Below are 17,441 nucleotides of genomic sequence, written 5' to 3' on the forward strand. Positions count from 1 at the left end.
GCGGAGCAGAGGGATCGGGGTGTTTATGTGCATAGGTCATTGAAGGTGGCAGGACAGTGGTGCGAGCAGTTAGTAAAGCATGCAGTATCCTGGGCTTTATTAAGAGGAGCATAGAGTACAAGAGTGGAGAGGTTATGCTGAGCTCATATAAGATGCTATTTAGCCCTCAGCTGGAGTATTGTGTCCAGCTCTGGGCACCACACTATAGAACGGATGTGAACACATTGGAGAGAGTGCAGAAGAGGTTTACAAATATGTCTCCGGGGTAAGAAACTTCAGTTACGAAGATAGATTGGAAACGTTGGGACTGTTCTCCTTGGAGAAGAGAAGGCTAAGAGGAGATTTGATAGAGGTGTTCAAAATCATGAGGGGGCTGGATAGAGTAGATAGGAAGAATCTGTTCCCGCTCTGAAAAGGATCGAGACCGAGAGAGCACAGGTTTAAAGTGATTTACAAAAGAAGCAAACGTGATGTGAGAAAAATCTTTTTCACACAGCGAGTGGTTCGAGTATGGAATGCACTGCCTGGAAGTGTGGTGGAGGCAGGTTCAATCGAGGCATTCAAGAGGATTATCACTAGATGATTATTTGAATAGAAACAATGTGCAAGGGTAAGGGGAAAAGGGAGGAGAATGGTGCTAAGTCATAATGCTCATTCGGAGAGCTGGTGTAAATATGATGGGCCAAATGGTCTCCTTCTGAACCCTAACAATTCTGTGATTCTGTGACATTATCTGATTGGTTTTCCTTGTGGGAACTTTTATGTTTTTCATTCTAATGGTTCAGTTTCTGCTGTGTTTCTCAACCAAGAGGCAATCATTTCTATTCCTGCTCGCTACTGGATGGTGCAAAATACTTCAATCAATTAAATATTTTTGAAGTGCTGATATCTGTTGTGATGCTGGAAATGTGTCAGTTAATTTACTCACAGCAAAGTCCCACATACAGAAATGACATCATGACAAATAATGTTTTCAGTAATGTTGGTTGAAGGAGAAATATTGGCCAGGAGACCAGGGAGAATTCGGCCACTCTTTCTTGAATAGTGCCATGGAATATTTTGCATCCAGTTATGATGTTAGCTGGAATATCTGCTCAATTCTCTGGGGTGATACTAGATCTCACACAACCCTCTTCCCACAGAAAAACAGCAGTTTAGAGGTCTACTAATGGAAGTCAAATTACTTTTGGTTATTTTAATGGACTATCTCTTTAAATCTATGAGCAGTGGGCAGCCCAGCTCCACAAGCTTTTCACACACAATCTGGAAACAGGCTTTTTATTGGGGTGTGGGGAGCTGTGTAGCTGTTGGGATGAGGCTCTTTGTCAGAACACAGTACTCTCCAAACAAAGGGTCAAAGGGACTCGAAATGTTAGCTGTGTTTCTCTCTCCACAGATGCTGCTGGACCTGCTGAGCTTTTCCAGCATTTTTTGTTCTTGTTTCAGATTTCTATCTGCATCCAGCATCCATCAGCAGTATTTTGCATTTACTCTCTGATCAAATCATGAGTTGTCTGCAATTTTCCGTTTGAATGTCAGACCTGATCTGCAGGGTGTCTTTGTTTTCAATGTGTCTCACTTCTCACTTCCTTGCATGTCTGACCTATCCACATGTTCTTTGTTTTGCTAATGTCTTTAATTTCTTCAATGCTTCTTTCCATTGTTTCCATCTCACTCAACAATGCAGCAGTTTACATCACAGAAACGAGCTGAGATAATTTCACTTTGGGTACAATCGGGAAATTGCACGGGAAGAACACTTGAAATTGTGCAGGTTAGGTTAGGCTTCTGGCCACCAATTCATTTGGAAAATCATGAATGCAAAATCTCCCTGAACCAACGCAACAAGGCAGAATAATAAAAAGTAACTTTATTTTCTCTGTATTCCTTGATGCATTTGAATGGTAGGTGACAGATAATGTTTCAGTGATATATCTGAAACTGGTTTATTGTAATAAAATGAGAATTTGTAATCTGGGTGACCAGTTGTCCCTGAGTAAGCTGATTTAAAATGGCAGAAAAAAAATTATACTGAACCACTTAATTGTTTCATTGGGACACATCAGTAAGTTTCTTATTAAATTAAACAATTCTGATGCGACAAAAACTTTTAAAACATGCCGATGTCCACTACATGCTTTAACCTGGTCTTGCAGGGTATAGCAGAATGGTGCAACTCCCCTGTTTACGATGAGCAGATGTAACAGTCAACAGAACAATGTTTTTACAGCTGCCTGACCATGCTTTACATTTCTTCTGAAACTGCTCCTCATTAAGAGTTGCTTTTCTCACCTTCAATGTGCCATTTACATGTGGGTATTTGCGCTGAAGTTCAGCTCAGGGCCTTGCAATTTTTCTCCTGTGCAGCTAGGCCAGACACTGCCCCCTGTTGGATTTCTGTGCAACTGCAGGCACAACCACACTAAGGCAGTTGTCCACGTTAGAAAATAGGGTGACAGCACCTGTACCCCGCTTCACCCTGTTGGCTGCAGTTTCTTTTGCCTGTGCCAGCCTTCCTATCCTTTGTGCTGTACTCTCCTTCCCTCCACTTTCCTCAGCACAGCCTTAGCGAACCCAAGACCACGGCTCATTCTTCTAAACTCCAGAAAATATTGGCCACTCCATTCAATCTTTACTGAACCATTGTTGCATCCCTACTATGGAAAATATATCCTTCATTTGGTGAGGAGACCAAAACAATGGTACACAATACTCTGGGTATGATCTCGCCAAAGCTCCGTTTGTTGCAGCAAGAATTCATGTAAACACAAATAAGGATCCTCGGCTTTATAAATTGAGGCGTGGAGTCCAAAGGGAAGGAAGTTATGCCAAACCGTTATGATACACTGGTTAGGCTACAGCTGAAGGAACAGGAAGTGACGGAAGGTAAGAAATGCTTTATCTGATTGTGCTGTGCAGCAACACAAAGGTTGACAATTCTTCAGGTGTGAACCCTGGTGAGCACCACTGATCTTTTCCAACTATTAAACCACTGTCCAATAGCACAGAGTGAAATGTGCTCCTGTTACATTTTCCTGAAACTGAAGTCGGTTAAACACAGCAGCCCATGTTGAGCAATGTACATTGAGTTTGGCTGCTGGGTAGTGATGCAGCAATGATGTCATTAGCACAGTGACCTAAGACGCCCCAATGCTCAGGCCCAAGAATCCAGGCCCAAGTGTCACTCCGTGCTGAGATTCTACCTCTTCCCGGTGTTGGGAAGAATGGATATGGCTATGTTACCAGAGAACGCTCCATTCAGTTGGAACCTGCTGTATCACCTATCCCTTGTGGAACAGTTTATGCAGAAAAACCTGTTGACCACAAGTCCATCAGGCAGTGGGCTGCACATATTGTAATGTGGTCCTGCGGGAAAAGGAGATAGTGAATGCTGTCGGGTGGTTTCCTGAGCTGACTGTCAAAGTAATTTGGAAGAATGCCTCATCACCAAAACTTTCAAATTAGCATTAGGATGTAGCTTGGCTGATAGTGACAAAGGCCCTCCCCATCATGTGCATGACGGGTGTGGACACCTGCCTCATCAGCTTGGATCAGGAGAAGGCCTTTGACAGAATACCGCACACCTACATGGTGGAAGTGCTCTCCAAAATGGGGTTTGGGGAGGGAATTCGAAATTGGATCCAACTGCTCTACACTAACATCAGTAGCGCAGTCTCAATCAATGGGTGGGAATCAGATAGCTTTCCGATTAAATCTGGAGTCAGGCAGGGCTGCCCTCTCTCTCCTGTCCTGTTTGTCTGTTGCATAGAACCCTTTACTGAGTCCATCAGGAAGGGTTCAGGCATAAGAGGAGTGACAATCCCAGGCAGTGGAGGCACTCAGGCCAAAGCCTCCCTGTACATGGACGATGTCACCGTCTTCTGCTCGGATCCGCTGTCGGTGCGCAGACTGATCCACATCTGCGACCAGTTTGAACTGGCCTCGGGAGCCAAGGTAAATCGTGGGAAGAGCGAGGCCATGTTCTCTGGGAACTGAGCTGACCGATCCTTTGTCCCCTTCACTGTCAGGGCTGACGGCCTGAAGGTGCTGGGGATATGGTTCGGAGGGAGCAGGGCATGCGTTAGAAACTGGAAGGAGCGAGTGTCTATGGTGAAAAGGAAACTGGGCATTTGGGAGCGACGCTCCCTCTCCATTGCGGGTAAGAACCTGGTCATCAGGTGTGAGGCACTCTCGCTGTTGCTGTACGTGGCGCAGGTCTGGCCCATTCCAGACTCCTGCGCGACGGCGATCACTCGAGCCATCTTCCGCTTTATCTGGAGGTCAAAAAGCGATCGTATCCGCAGGGACGCGATGTACAAGCCTCTAGATAAGGGGGAATAAAACATGCCCAACATCGCCCTCATACTGATGGCCACCTTTGTGTGTGGCTGCATCAAGCGGTGCGTAGACCCTCAGTACACAAACACCAAGTGTCACTATGTGCTGAGGTTCTACCTGTCCCCGGTGTTGCGAAGGATGGGTCTGGCCACGCTGCCGCGGAACGCTCCAAGTAGTTGGACCGTGCCGTACCACCTGTCCCTGGTGGAAAAATTTATGCAGAGAAACACCTTTGACCACAAGTCCATCAGGCAGTGGTCAGCACGTAACGTCCTAGAGGCCCTGAGGGATAAGGAGAGGGTGGACCCTGTGGGATGGTTCCCCGAGCAGACTGTCAAAGTCATTTGGCAGAATGCCTCATCGCCAGAACTTTCCAACAAGCACCAAGACGTAGCTTGGCTGGTGGTGAGAAAGGCCCTCCCCGTCAGATCCTTCCTACACGCCAGAAAGCTCACCCCCTCTGCATGTTGCCCACGAGGTGGCTGTGGTGGGGAAGAGACCGTTGTTCACCTCCTTGTGGATTGTGCCTTTGGAAAGAAAGTCTGGAGAGAGATGCAGTGGTTGCTGTCGAGGTTCATCCCGAGCAGTTCTGTGACACAGGACTCTGTGCTCTACGGGCTGTTCCCAGGGACACACACCGAGACAAACATCGACTGCAGCTGGAGGATCATCAACTCGGTGAAAGAGGCGCTTTGGTCTGCCCGAAACTTGTTGGTCTTCCAGCACAAAGAGTTGTCCCCGACCGATTGTTGCGGACTGGCACAATCCAAAGTCCAGGACTACGTGCTGAGGGACGCACTAAAGCTTGGGGCAGCTGCCGCAAAGGCGCAATGGGGAAGGGTCGCTGTCTAAGACCTTTCTACCACAGCGCACCGAGAGACTGGGAACTGTTTAGAGCCCCTCGGGCTGTACAGATCAAAATGAAAGGCTGTAAATGATTGTAATATTGTTTGTACTGATGCACCTGGTGATACATTTTGTAAAAGTTTAACCTGGATTGTACCCTTGTAATGTTGGTTTTGAAATGGTTTTGAATGTGATTGAAGATATTTTATGAATAAAGTATATTTTTACAAAAAAAAAAAAAAAATCTGTTCTTATCAGTTTAATATCTGATACGTCCCTTATCTGGGGACCATATATTAAATTGATTTTTGGAGCAGGGAGATGGAATAGGGGTTTGCTCCGTCCACTCCACGCATCGACCCGGTATTGCAGTATCTCTGGGAATGGTGCACCACCCCTTTCCAGGGGATTTTCAATGCTAAAAATAGTTTTCTTACAAACATCTGCTTTCTTTACTTTTCAACATGCACATCTTTCAAAACACAACTTTCTTTCTTTCTCATCGCTTCTCGGCCTTTTGGCTAACATCAAGTGTTGCAGGGGCGACACCATGGTCCTGCCAAGGCAAGGTCGGGATGGAAGGGCGATAACCAATCGCAATCCAAATCCATACCGTGGGTTACCTATCACCGTCCGAGTCACGGTGAACCACAGCGAAGGAGGATCACCTATGGATCGGGGCTTCTTCACCAGGAGGATCCTGTTGAAGGCGTGCGGCTTCCAAGCTACGGAGATCTTCACCCTGCACGACTCCCGCAAAGGCGGTTATTTTGAGGTGACGTTCAAGCGGGTGGCAGACTGCGTCCGGCTCCTGAGGGTGTTCGAGGAGAAGAGAGACCTGCCGGAGATGAAGATCCTGACGGCGGAGCCGCACTTTTCTCTGCCGTTGCAACGGGAACGTGAGGTGATGGTGCATGTGTACAACCCCTTCGTCCCTGTCGCCGACGTGGTCACCTTCCTCACCAGGTACTTCGATAAGGTGGGGAGCGGCACCGAGATTCGAGACGACTTGGGGATCTGGACAGGCAAACGCCTGTTGAAGGTCACGCTAAAGACCGATGGTAAGGGAGCCATTTTCCACCCTCCTTCCAGTTTCGCTATCGGGGGAAACCGTGGCTACCTGGTCTACGCTGGGCAACCCAAGCATTGTCGCTCATGCGGCAAGGCTGGTCATGTGGCGGCCAACTGCAGCGCCTCCCTCTGCAAGATCTGCAAACAGGAAGGGCACCAGACAAAAGACTGCAAACAGGCCAAGTGCTGCAACCTGTGTGGCGAGGCAAGTCACCTCTACCGGACCTGCCCCAAACGCTGCCGTACTTACGCACAGGCAGCCAAAGCCGACCAGGGGGAAGCAGAAGAAATGTTCCGTGTCACTCCAACCACCAAGGCCCCCAGGGAGCTCAACGGGACAAAGGAGGACACAGAGAGAGACAAGGTGGAGAAAGAGATTGAGGCAACAGAGAGCCAATCAACAGCACTACCCCCTGAACCTCCCAGTCCTCAGGACAGCGAATCAATGGAGGAGGAGGCAGCAGTGGGAAAGCAGCAGGGGGAGTGGCGGACGGTGAAGAACAAGAAAAGTAAGAGGGAGCGAAGAAGAAGCAAAGGCGTTTCCCAGAGAAGCGGCAAGAGGCGTCTCCCATCCGACACGGACGACAAGGGCAGCAGCTCTTCGGATGATGAAGTGCCAGGGCGGCACCGACAGAAGAGGCGGCAAAGCTCCAGGGCGTTGGAGGACGAGACACCCGAGCTCCAGAAAATTGGAGACAACAAGGAGACCAGCGCACCCCAACTTTGCCTGCAACCTGAGGAGGCCAGTGCACCACAGCCCCTGGAATCTGGGAGCAGTGAGGCAATCATCGCACCCCAGCTCCAGGAAGCCGGGAACAGCAACACCCCAGAGGGGGTGAGTTTTGGAGAAGCTTCTCCAGCAAAGGTCATCTCAAAACCCGCTCTCTACGTGAACCTCCAGATGCCACCGGAGCAGAACACGGCCAAGGAGATCTACCTCAGCCCATCCAAAGTGAAGGAATTTGAGCTCACTACGGGTATGAAGGAGCAGACTAAAGGTCTGGGACTCTCAGAGACAGTGGGTTTGGTAGGAGAATAAATGCTTTAAAATGGGTTTAAAGATTGTATCCATAAATGTGCGTAGCATTAAATCTACTACGCGATGTGTTGCGACCTTGGACTACCTAGCCAAGGTCAAAGCTGACCTGTTGTTTCTGCAGGAGTGTGCGATACCGCACCTCAGCTCCTACAGGCAATGGTCACGATGGTGGTCCCACGGGCCATCGATCTGGTCGGGCGGAAACGACTCTCGTTCCTCCGGCCTGGGTATTCTGCTGCGGGGAGGCAACTTCACCATCTCCGAGGTCAAGGAGGTGGTGGGCGGGCGACTCCTGGTAGCAGACGTAATGTACAAGAACGCTCCACTCCGGTTAATTAACGTGTATGGCCCGGCACAAGGGGCTGAGCGGCTGGAGGTTTTTCAGCAGCTCCCACTGCTGCTGGCGACCTCCAGGCCGGTCATACTGGGCGGGGAGTTCAACTGCATCATCGATGCGGCTGGACGATCCGGCAGGGCCGGCAGCAGATTGGACGCTACGTCCAGATCCCTGATGGAAACAGTTAAGGATGCCAAGCTGCACGACGTCTTCAGCAACCCTGCAGACGGAGCGCAGCGTAGATACACCTGGTCGCGGCCAGACGGGTCCATTCGTTCCAGGATAGACTTCCTGTTTGTGTCCCGTGCATTCACAGTCAGATCCACCGAGGTCAAGCCGGTGTTCTTCTCTGACCACTGCCTCCTACTGGCGGACTGCCACTTGGAGAAGGACCTGAGGGTGGGCAGGGGGGCATGGAAGCTAAATGTGCAACTGCTGACCCCAGAGAACATTGAGGAGCTCAAGAGGGATTACAAAGGTTGGAGAACCGTGAAACCCCTCTTTGAGTCCCTGACAGACTGGTGGGAAGTGATCAAGGGAAGCATCAAGAGGTTTTTCATCCGTAAAGGCACCCAGAAAGCTAGAAAGGAACAGAGGGAAATGTCCCGACTCCAGAAAAAGATGCAGAATCTGCTCCGGCTGCAGTCGATGGGGGTCGATGTCAAGGAGGAGCTCCAAGAGGTGAAGGGCCAGCAAGCCTCGCACTTTGCCTCGGAGGCCTCCAAGATCATCTTCCGTTCCAGAGTCCGCTCCGTGGAGCAGGATGAGACGTGCTCACGTTTCTTCTTCCAAAAGGTACACAGAGAGCGCTCTGTGATCAGCAGCCTGAAGGAAGAAGACGGCTCAGTAAAGTCATCACGGTCCGACATTCTGAGGATCAGCAAATCCTTTTATGCCGGACTGTATGACGTGAAGCCCACGGACAGCACGGCCTCCCAGTCCTTCCTGTCCTCTATCACGGAGGTCTTAGACCACAGTACGCGGGAGAGCCTGGACAAACCGCTAACTCCTGAGGAACTGACTAAGGCCCTCGAGTCCTTCGAGAAGAGTAAAACCCCCGGAAGCGACGGCTTGACGGCGGAGTTGTATTCGGCTCTGTGGGACTTGATCGGCCCAGACCTGCTAGGAGTGTACGAGAGTATGCTCCTGGCCGGTAGTATGTCAGAATCCATGAGGAAGGGCATCATCAACCTCATCTACAAGCACAAGGGGGATAGGGAGGAAATTAGAAATTGGCGACCCATTTCACTGTTGAATGTGGACTATAAGATTCTGTCCAAGGTCATCGCCAACCGGGTCAAATCCGCTCTGGAATTGGTGATTCACCCTGACCAGACCTGCTCTGTGCCAGGCAGGAAGATCTCTGACAGCCTGGCGCTGCTCAGGGATACGATTGCCTATGTACAGGACAGGGGTGTGGATACCTGCCTCATCAGCTTGGATCAGGAGAAGGCCTTTGACAGAATATCGCACACCTACATGGGGGATGTGCTCTCCAAAATGGGCTTTGGGGAGGGAATTCGAAATTGGATCCAACTGCTCTACACTAACATCAGTAGCGCAGTCTCAATCAATGGGTGGGAAACAGATAGCTTCCCGATCAAATCTGGAGTCAGGCAGGGCTGTCCTCTCTCGCCTGTCCTTTTCGTGTGTTGCATAGAACCCTTTGCCGAGTCCATCAGGAAGGATCCGGGCATAAGAGGAGTGACGATCCCAGGCAGTGGAGGCACTCAGGTAAAAGCCTCCCTGTACATGGACGACGTCGCCGTCTTCTGCTCGGATCCGCTGTCGGTGCGCAGACTGATGCACATCTGCGACCAGTTCGAACTGGCCTCGGGAGCCAAGGTAAATCGTGGGAAGAGCGAGGCCATGTTCTTTGGGAACTGGGCTGACCGATCCTTTGTCCCCTTCACTGTCAGGGCTGACGGCCTGAAGGTGCTGGGGATATGGTTCGGAGGGACCGGGGCATGCGTTAGAAACTGGAAGGAGCGAGTGGCTATGGTGAAAAGGAAACTGGGCATGTGGGAGCGACGCTCCCTCTCCATTGCGGGTAAGAACCTGGTCATCAGGTGCGAGGTACTCTCGCTGTTGCTGTACGTGGCGCAGGTCTGGCCCATTCCAGACTCCTGCGCGACGGCGATCACTCGAGCCATCTTCCGCTTTATCTGGAGGTCAAAAAGCGATCGTATCCGCAGGGACGCGATGTACAAGCCTCTAGATAAGGGGGAATAAAACATGCCCAACATCGCCCTCATACTGATGGCCACCTTTGTGTGTGGCTGCATCAAGCGGTGCGTAGACCCTCAGTACACAAACACCAAGTGTCACTATGTGCTGAGGTTCTACCTGTCCCCGGTGTTGCGAAGGATGGGTCTGGCCACGCTGCCGCGGAACGCTCCAAGTAGTTGGACCGTGCCGTACCACCTGTCCCTGGTGGAAAAATTTATGCAGAGAAACACCTTTGACCACAAGTCCATCAGGCAGTGGTCAGCACGTAACGTCCTAGAGGCCCTGAGGGATAAGGAGAGGGTGGACCCTGTGGGATGGTTCCCCGAGCAGACTGTCAAAGTCATTTGGCAGAATGCCTCATCGCCAGAACTTTCCAACAAGCACCAAGACGTAGCTTGGCTGGTGGTGAGAAAGGCCCTCCCCGTCAGATCCTTCCTACACGCCAGAAAGCTCACCCCCTCTGCATGTTGCCCACGAGGTGGCTGTGGTGGGGAAGAGACCGTTGTTCACCTCCTTGTGGATTGTGCCTTTGGAAAGAAAGTCTGGAGAGAGATGCAGTGGTTGCTGTCGAGGTTCATCCCGAGCAGTTCTGTGACACAGGACTCTGTGCTCTACGGGCTGTTCCCAGGGACACACACCGAGACAAACATCGACTGCAGCTGGAGGATCATCAACTCGGTGAAAGAGGCGCTTTGGTCTGCCCGAAACTTGTTGGTCTTCCAGCACAAAGAGTTGTCCCCGACCGATTGTTGCGGACTGGCACAATCCAAAGTCCAGGACTACGTGCTGAGGGACGCACTAAAGCTTGGGGCAGCTGCCGCAAAGGCGCAATGGGGAAGGGTCGCTGTCTAAGACCTTTCTACCACAGCGCACCGAGAGACTGGGAACTGTTTAGAGCCCCTCGGGCTGTACAGATCAAAATGAAAGGCTGTAAATGATTGTAATATTGTTTGTACTGATGCACCTGGTGATACATTTTGTAAAAGTTTAACCTGGATTGTACCCTTGTAATGTTGGTTTTGAAATGGTTTTGAATGTGATTGAAGATATTTTATGAATAAAGTATATTTTTACAAAAAAAAAAAAAAAATCTGTTCTTATCAGTTTAATATCTGATACATCCCTTATCTGGGGACCATATATTAAATTGATTTTTGGAGCAGGGAGATGGAATAGGGGTTTGCTCCGTCCACTCCACGCATCGACCCGGTATTGCAGTATCTCTGGGAATGGTGCACCACCCCTTTCCAGGGGATTTTCAATGCTAAAAATAGTTTTCTTACAAACATCTGCTTTCTTTACTTTTCAACATGCACATCTTTCAAAACACAACTTTCTTTCTTTCTCATCGCTTCTCGGCCTTTTGGCTAACATCAAGTGTTGCAGGGGCGACACCATGGTCCTGCCAAGGCAAGGTCGGGATGGAAGGGCGATAACCAATCGCAATCCAAATCCATACCGTGGGTTACCTATCACCGTCCGAGTCACGGTGAACCACAGCGAAGGAGGATCACCTATGGATCGGGGCTTCTTCACCAGGAGGATCCTGTTGAAGGCGTGCGGCTTCCAAGCTACGGAGATCTTCACCCTGCACGACTCCCGCAAAGGCGGTTATTTTGAGGTGACGTTCAAGCGGGTGGCAGACTGCGTCCGGCTCCTGAGGGTGTTCGAGGAGAAGAGAGACCTGCCGGAGATGAAGATCCTGACGGCGGAGCCGCACTTTTCTCTGCCGTTGCAACGGGAACGTGAGGTGATGGTGCATGTGTACAACCCCTTCGTCCCTGTCGCCGACGTGGTCACCTTCCTCACCAGGTACTTCGATAAGGTGGGGAGCGGCACCGAGATTCGAGACGACTTGGGGATCTGGACAGGCAAACGCCTGTTGAAGGTCACGCTAAAGACCGATGGTAAGGGAGCCATTTTCCACCCTCCTTCCAGTTTCGCTATCGGGGGAAACCGTGGCTACCTGGTCTACGCTGGGCAACCCAAGCATTGTCGCTCATGCGGCAAGGCTGGTCATGTGGCGGCCAACTGCAGCGCCTCCCTCTGCAAGATCTGCAAACAGGAAGGGCACCAGACAAAAGACTGCAAACAGGCCAAGTGCTGCAACCTGTGTGGCGAGGCAAGTCACCTCTACCGGACCTGCCCCAAACGCTGCCGTACTTACGCACAGGCAGCCAAAGCCGACCAGGGGGAAGCAGAAGAAATGTTCCGTGTCACTCCAACCACCAAGGCCCCCAGGGAGCTCAACGGGACAAAGGAGGACACTGAGAGAGACAAGGTGGAGAAAGAGATTGAGGCAACAGAGAGCCAATCAACAGCACTACCCCCTGAACCTCCCAGTCCTCAGGACAGCGAATCAATGGAGGAGGAGGCAGCAGTGGGAAAGCAGCAGGGGGAGTGGCGGACGGTGAAGAACAAGAAAAGTAAGAGGGAGCGAAGAAGAAGCAAAGGCGTTTCCCAGAGAAGCGGCAAGAGGCGTCTCCCATCCGACACGGACGACAAGGGCAGCAGCTCTTCGGATGATGAAGTGCCAGGGCGGCACCGACAGAAGAGGCGGCAAAGCTCCAGGGCGTTGGAGGACGAGACACCCGAGCTCCAGAAAATTGGAGACAACAAGGAGACCAGCGCACCCCAACTTTGCCTGCAACCTGAGGAGGCCAGTGCACCACAGCCCCTGGAATCTGGGAGCAGTGAGGCAATCATCGCACCCCAGCTCCAGGAAGCCGGGAACAGCAACACCCCAGAGGGGGTGAGTTTTGGAGAAGCTTCTCCAGCAAAGGTCATCTCAAAACCCGCTCTCTACGTGAACCTCCAGATGCCACCGGAGCAGAACACGGCCAAGGAGATCTACCTCAGCCCATCCAAAGTGAAGGAATTTGAGCTCACTACGGGTATGAAGGAGCAGACTAAAGGTCTGGGACTCTCAGAGACAGTGGGTTTGGTAGGAGAATAAATGCTTTAAAATGGGTTTAAAGATTGTATCCATAAATGTGCGTAGCATTAAATCTACTACGCGATGTGTTGCGACCTTGGACTACCTAGCCAAGGTCAAAGCTGACCTGTTGTTTCTGCAGGAGTGTGCGATACCGCACCTCAGCTCCTACAGGCAATGGTCACGATGGTGGTCCCACGGGCCATCGATCTGGTCGGGCGGAAACGACTCTCGTTCCTCCGGCCTGGGTATTCTGCTGCGGGGAGGCAACTTCACCATCTCCGAGGTCAAGGAGGTGGTGGGCGGGCGACTCCTGGTAGCAGACGTAATGTACAAGAACGCTCCACTCCGGTTAATTAACGTGTATGGCCCGGCACAAGGGGCTGAGCGGCTGGAGGTTTTTCAGCAGCTCCCACTGCTGCTGGCGACCTCCAGGCCGGTCATACTGGGCGGGGAGTTCAACTGCATCATCGATGCGGCTGGACGATCCGGCAGGGCCGGCAGCAGATTGGACGCTACGTCCAGATCCCTGATGGAAACAGTTAAGGATGCCAAGCTGCACGACGTCTTCAGCAACCCTGCAGACGGAGCGCAGCGTAGATACACCTGGTCGCGGCCAGACGGGTCCATTCGTTCCAGGATAGACTTCCTGTTTGTGTCCCGTGCATTCACAGTCAGATCCACCGAGGTCAAGCCGGTGTTCTTCTCTGACCACTGCCTCCTACTGGCGGACTGCCACTTGGAGAAGGACCTGAGGGTGGGCAGGGGGGCATGGAAGCTAAATGTGCAACTGCTGACCCCAGAGAACATTGAGGAGCTCAAGAGGGATTACAAAGGTTGGAGAACCGTGAAACCCCTCTTTGAGTCCCTGACAGACTGGTGGGAAGTGATCAAGGGAAGCATCAAGAGGTTTTTCATCCGTAAAGGCACCCAGAAAGCTAGAAAGGAACAGAGGGAAATGTCCCGACTCCAGAAAAAGATGCAGAATCTGCTCCGGCTGCAGTCGATGGGGGTCGATGTCAAGGAGGAGCTCCAAGAGGTGAAGGGCCAGCAAGCCTCGCACTTTGCCTCGGAGGCCTCCAAGATCATCTTCCGTTCCAGAGTCCGCTCCGTGGAGCAGGATGAGACGTGCTCACGTTTCTTCTTCCAAAAGGTACACAGAGAGCGCTCTGTGATCAGCAGCCTGAAGGAAGAAGACGGCTCAGTAAAGTCATCACGGTCCGACATTCTGAGGATCAGCAAATCCTTTTATGCCGGACTGTATGACGTGAAGCCCACGGACAGCACGGCCTCCCAGTCCTTCCTGTCCTCTATCACGGAGGTCTTAGACCACAGTACGCGGGAGAGCCTGGACAAACCGCTAACTCCTGAGGAACTGACTAAGGCCCTCGAGTCCTTCGAGAAGAGTAAAACCCCCGGAAGCGACGGCTTGACGGCGGAGTTGTATTCGGCTCTGTGGGACTTGATCGGCCCAGACCTGCTAGGAGTGTACGAGAGTATGCTCCTGGCCGGTAGTATGTCAGAATCCATGAGGAAGGGCATCATCAACCTCATCTACAAGCACAAGGGGGAAAGGGAGGAAATTAGAAATTGGCGACCCATTTCACTGTTGAATGTGGACTATAAGATTCTGTCCAAGGTCATCGCCAACCGGGTCAAATCCGCTCTGGAATTGGTGATTCACCCTGACCAGACCTGCTCTGTGCCAGGCAGGAAGATCTCTGACAGCCTGGCGCTGCTCAGGGATACGATTGCCTATGTACAGGACAGGGGTGTGGATACCTGCCTCATCAGCTTGGATCAGGAGAAGGCCTTTGACAGAATATCGCACACCTACATGGGGGATGTGCTCTCCAAAATGGGCTTTGGGGAGGGAATTCGAAATTGGATCCAACTGCTCTACACTAACATCAGTAGCGCAGTCTCAATCAATGGGTGGGAAACAGATAGCTTCCCGATCAAATCTGGAGTCAGGCAGGGCTGTCCTCTCTCGCCTGTCCTTTTCGTGTGTTGCATAGAACCCTTTGCCGAGTCCATCAGGAAGGATCCGGGCATAAGAGGAGTGACGATCCCAGGCAGTGGAGGCACTCAGGTAAAAGCCTCCCTGTACATGGACGACGTCGCCGTCTTCTGCTCGGATCCGCTGTCGGTGCGCAGACTGATGCACATCTGCGACCAGTTCGAACTGGCCTCGGGAGCCAAGGTAAATCGTGGGAAGAGCGAGGCCATGTTCTTTGGGAACTGGGCTGACCGATCCTTTGTCCCCTTCACTGTCAGGGCTGACGGCCTGAAGGTGCTGGGGATATGGTTCGGAGGGACTGGGGCATGCGTTAGAAACTGGAAGGAGCGAGTGGCTATGGTGAAAAGGAAACTGGGCATGTGGGAGCGACGCTCCCTCTCCATTGCGGGTAAGAACCTGGTCATCAGGTGCGAGGTACTCTCGCTGTTGCTGTACGTGGCGCAGGTCTGGCCCATTCCAGACTCCTGCGCGACGGCGATCACTCGAGCCATCTTCCGCTTTATCTGGAGGTCGAAAATGGATCGTGTCCGCAGGGACGCGATGTACAAGCCTCTAGATAAAGGGGGAAAAAACGTGCCCAACATCGCCCTCATACTGATGGCCACCTTTGTGTGCGGCTGCATCAAGCGGTGCGTAGACCCTCACTACGCAAACACCAAGTGTCACTACGTGCTGAGGTTCTACCTGTCCCCGGTGTTGCGAAGGATGGGTCTGGCCACGCTGCCGCGGAACGCTCCAAGTAGTTGGACCGTGCCGTACCACCTGTCCCTGGTGGAAAAATTGATGCAGAAAAACACCTTTGACCACAAGTCCATCAGGCAGTGGTCAGCACGTAACGTCCTAGAGGCCCTGAGGGATAAGGAGAGGGTGGACCCTGTGGGATGGTTCCCCGAGCAGACTGTCAAAGTCATTTGGCAGAATGCCTCATCGCCAGAACTTTCCAACAAGCACCAAGACGTAGCTTGGCTGGTGGTGAGAAAGGCCCTCCCCGTCAGATCCTTCCTACACGCCAGGAAGCTCACCCCCTCTGCACGTTGCCCTCGAGGTGGCTGTGGTGGGGAAGAGACCGTTGTCCACCTCCTTGTGGATTGTGCCTTTGCAAAGAAAGTCTGGAGAGAGATGCAGTGGTTGCTGTCGAGGTTCATCCCGAGCAGTTCTGTGACACAGGACTCTGTGCTCTACGGGCTGTTCCCAGGGACACACATCGAGACAAACATCGACTGCAGCTGGAGGATCATCAACTCGGTGAAAGAGGCGCTTTGGTCTGCCCGAAACTTGTTGGTCTTCCAGCACAAAGAGTTGTCCCCGACCGATTGTTGCGGACTGGCACAATCCAAAGTCCAGGACTAGGTGCTGAGGGACGCACTAAAGCTTGGGGCAGCTGCCGCAAAGGCGCAATGGGGAAGGGTCGCTGTCTAAGACCTTTCTACCACAGCGCACCGAGAGACTGGGAACTGTTTAGAGCCCCTCGGGCTGTACAGATCAAAATGAAAGGCTGTAAATGATTGTAATATTGTTTGTACTGATGCACCTGGTGATACATTTTGTAAAAGTTTAACCTGGATTGTACCCTTGTAATGTTGTTTTTGAAATGGTTTGGAATGTGATTGAAGATATTTTATGAATAAAGTATATTTTTACAAAAAAAAAAAAAAAAATCTGTTCTTATCAGTTTAATATCTGATACGTCCCTTATCTGGGGACCATATATTAAATTGATTTTTGGAGCAGGGAGATGGAATAGGGGCTTGCTCCGTCCACTCCACGCATCGACCCGGTATTGCAGTATCTCTGGGAATGGTGCACCACCCCTTTCCAGGGGATTTTCAATGCTAAAAATAGTTTTCTTACAAACATCTGCTTTCTTTACTTTTCAACATGCACATCTTTCAAAACACAACTTTCTTTCTTTCTCACTCACCCGCACCATCTACACACAAAAAACACGCACGCTCACCCAACGCTCACAGACACCACTCTCATCTCACAAACACTCTACCTCACTCATACAAAAACATCTTTCACTTGCAAATACACCTCTCAAACACTCTCTCAGCTGCACCTTTCGCCTCACAACACTTTCAACCAGCTCTCTGCTGCCGCTCCCGCCCGCTGCTGCTGCTGCTGCTGATACAGCAACAGTCAAAACTCACACCTCAAAGCTCACACACTTTACACAGCTACTCGGAAACGTCTACATCCACGTTCACACAATCCTTACACTGCACAAGGAGCCCATTCCGCCCGTCGTGACTGCACCAGCTCTCCCAATGAACATTTCACTTCGTGCCATTCTCCTGCCTTCTCCACGTAACCCAGCACATGCTTTCTTTTCAAATAATCATCTCATTCCCTCTTCAATTGAACCTGCCTCCGCCACGCTATCAGGCGGTGCATTCCAGACCCTGACCACTCGCTGCTCCTATCACTTTTGCTTCTTCTGCTAGTTACTTTAAACCTGTGCCCGCTCCTTCTCGATCCTTTCATCGGTGCAAGCAGTTTCTCCCTATCTACTCTCTCCAGATACCTCATGATTTTCAATACCTCTATCAAGTCTCCTCTCAGACTTCTTTTCCCCAAGGAATACAGTCCCAACTTCTCCAATCTTACTTCATAACTCAACTTC

General features: G+C 51.3%; 3 pseudogenes; all 3 read left to right on the top strand.

Annotated features, from left to right (window-relative positions):
- The first annotated feature begins 5,402 nt into the window (after positions 1-5,402).
- LOC144676108 (U2 spliceosomal RNA) lies at positions 5,403-5,581 on the top strand (annotated as a pseudogene).
- Positions 5,582-10,924: 5,343 nt separating this feature from the next.
- LOC144676104 (U2 spliceosomal RNA) lies at positions 10,925-11,103 on the top strand (annotated as a pseudogene).
- A 5,343-nt stretch (positions 11,104-16,446) lies between these two features.
- Positions 16,447-16,626, top strand: LOC144676107 (U2 spliceosomal RNA; annotated as a pseudogene).
- Positions 16,627-17,441: the final 815 nt, after the last annotated feature.

Source organism: Cetorhinus maximus, unplaced genomic scaffold (genome assembly GCF_964194155.1).
Source record: "Cetorhinus maximus unplaced genomic scaffold, sCetMax3.hap1.1 HAP1_SCAFFOLD_1356, whole genome shotgun sequence".
Taxonomy (NCBI): Eukaryota; Metazoa; Chordata; class Chondrichthyes; order Lamniformes; family Cetorhinidae; genus Cetorhinus; species Cetorhinus maximus.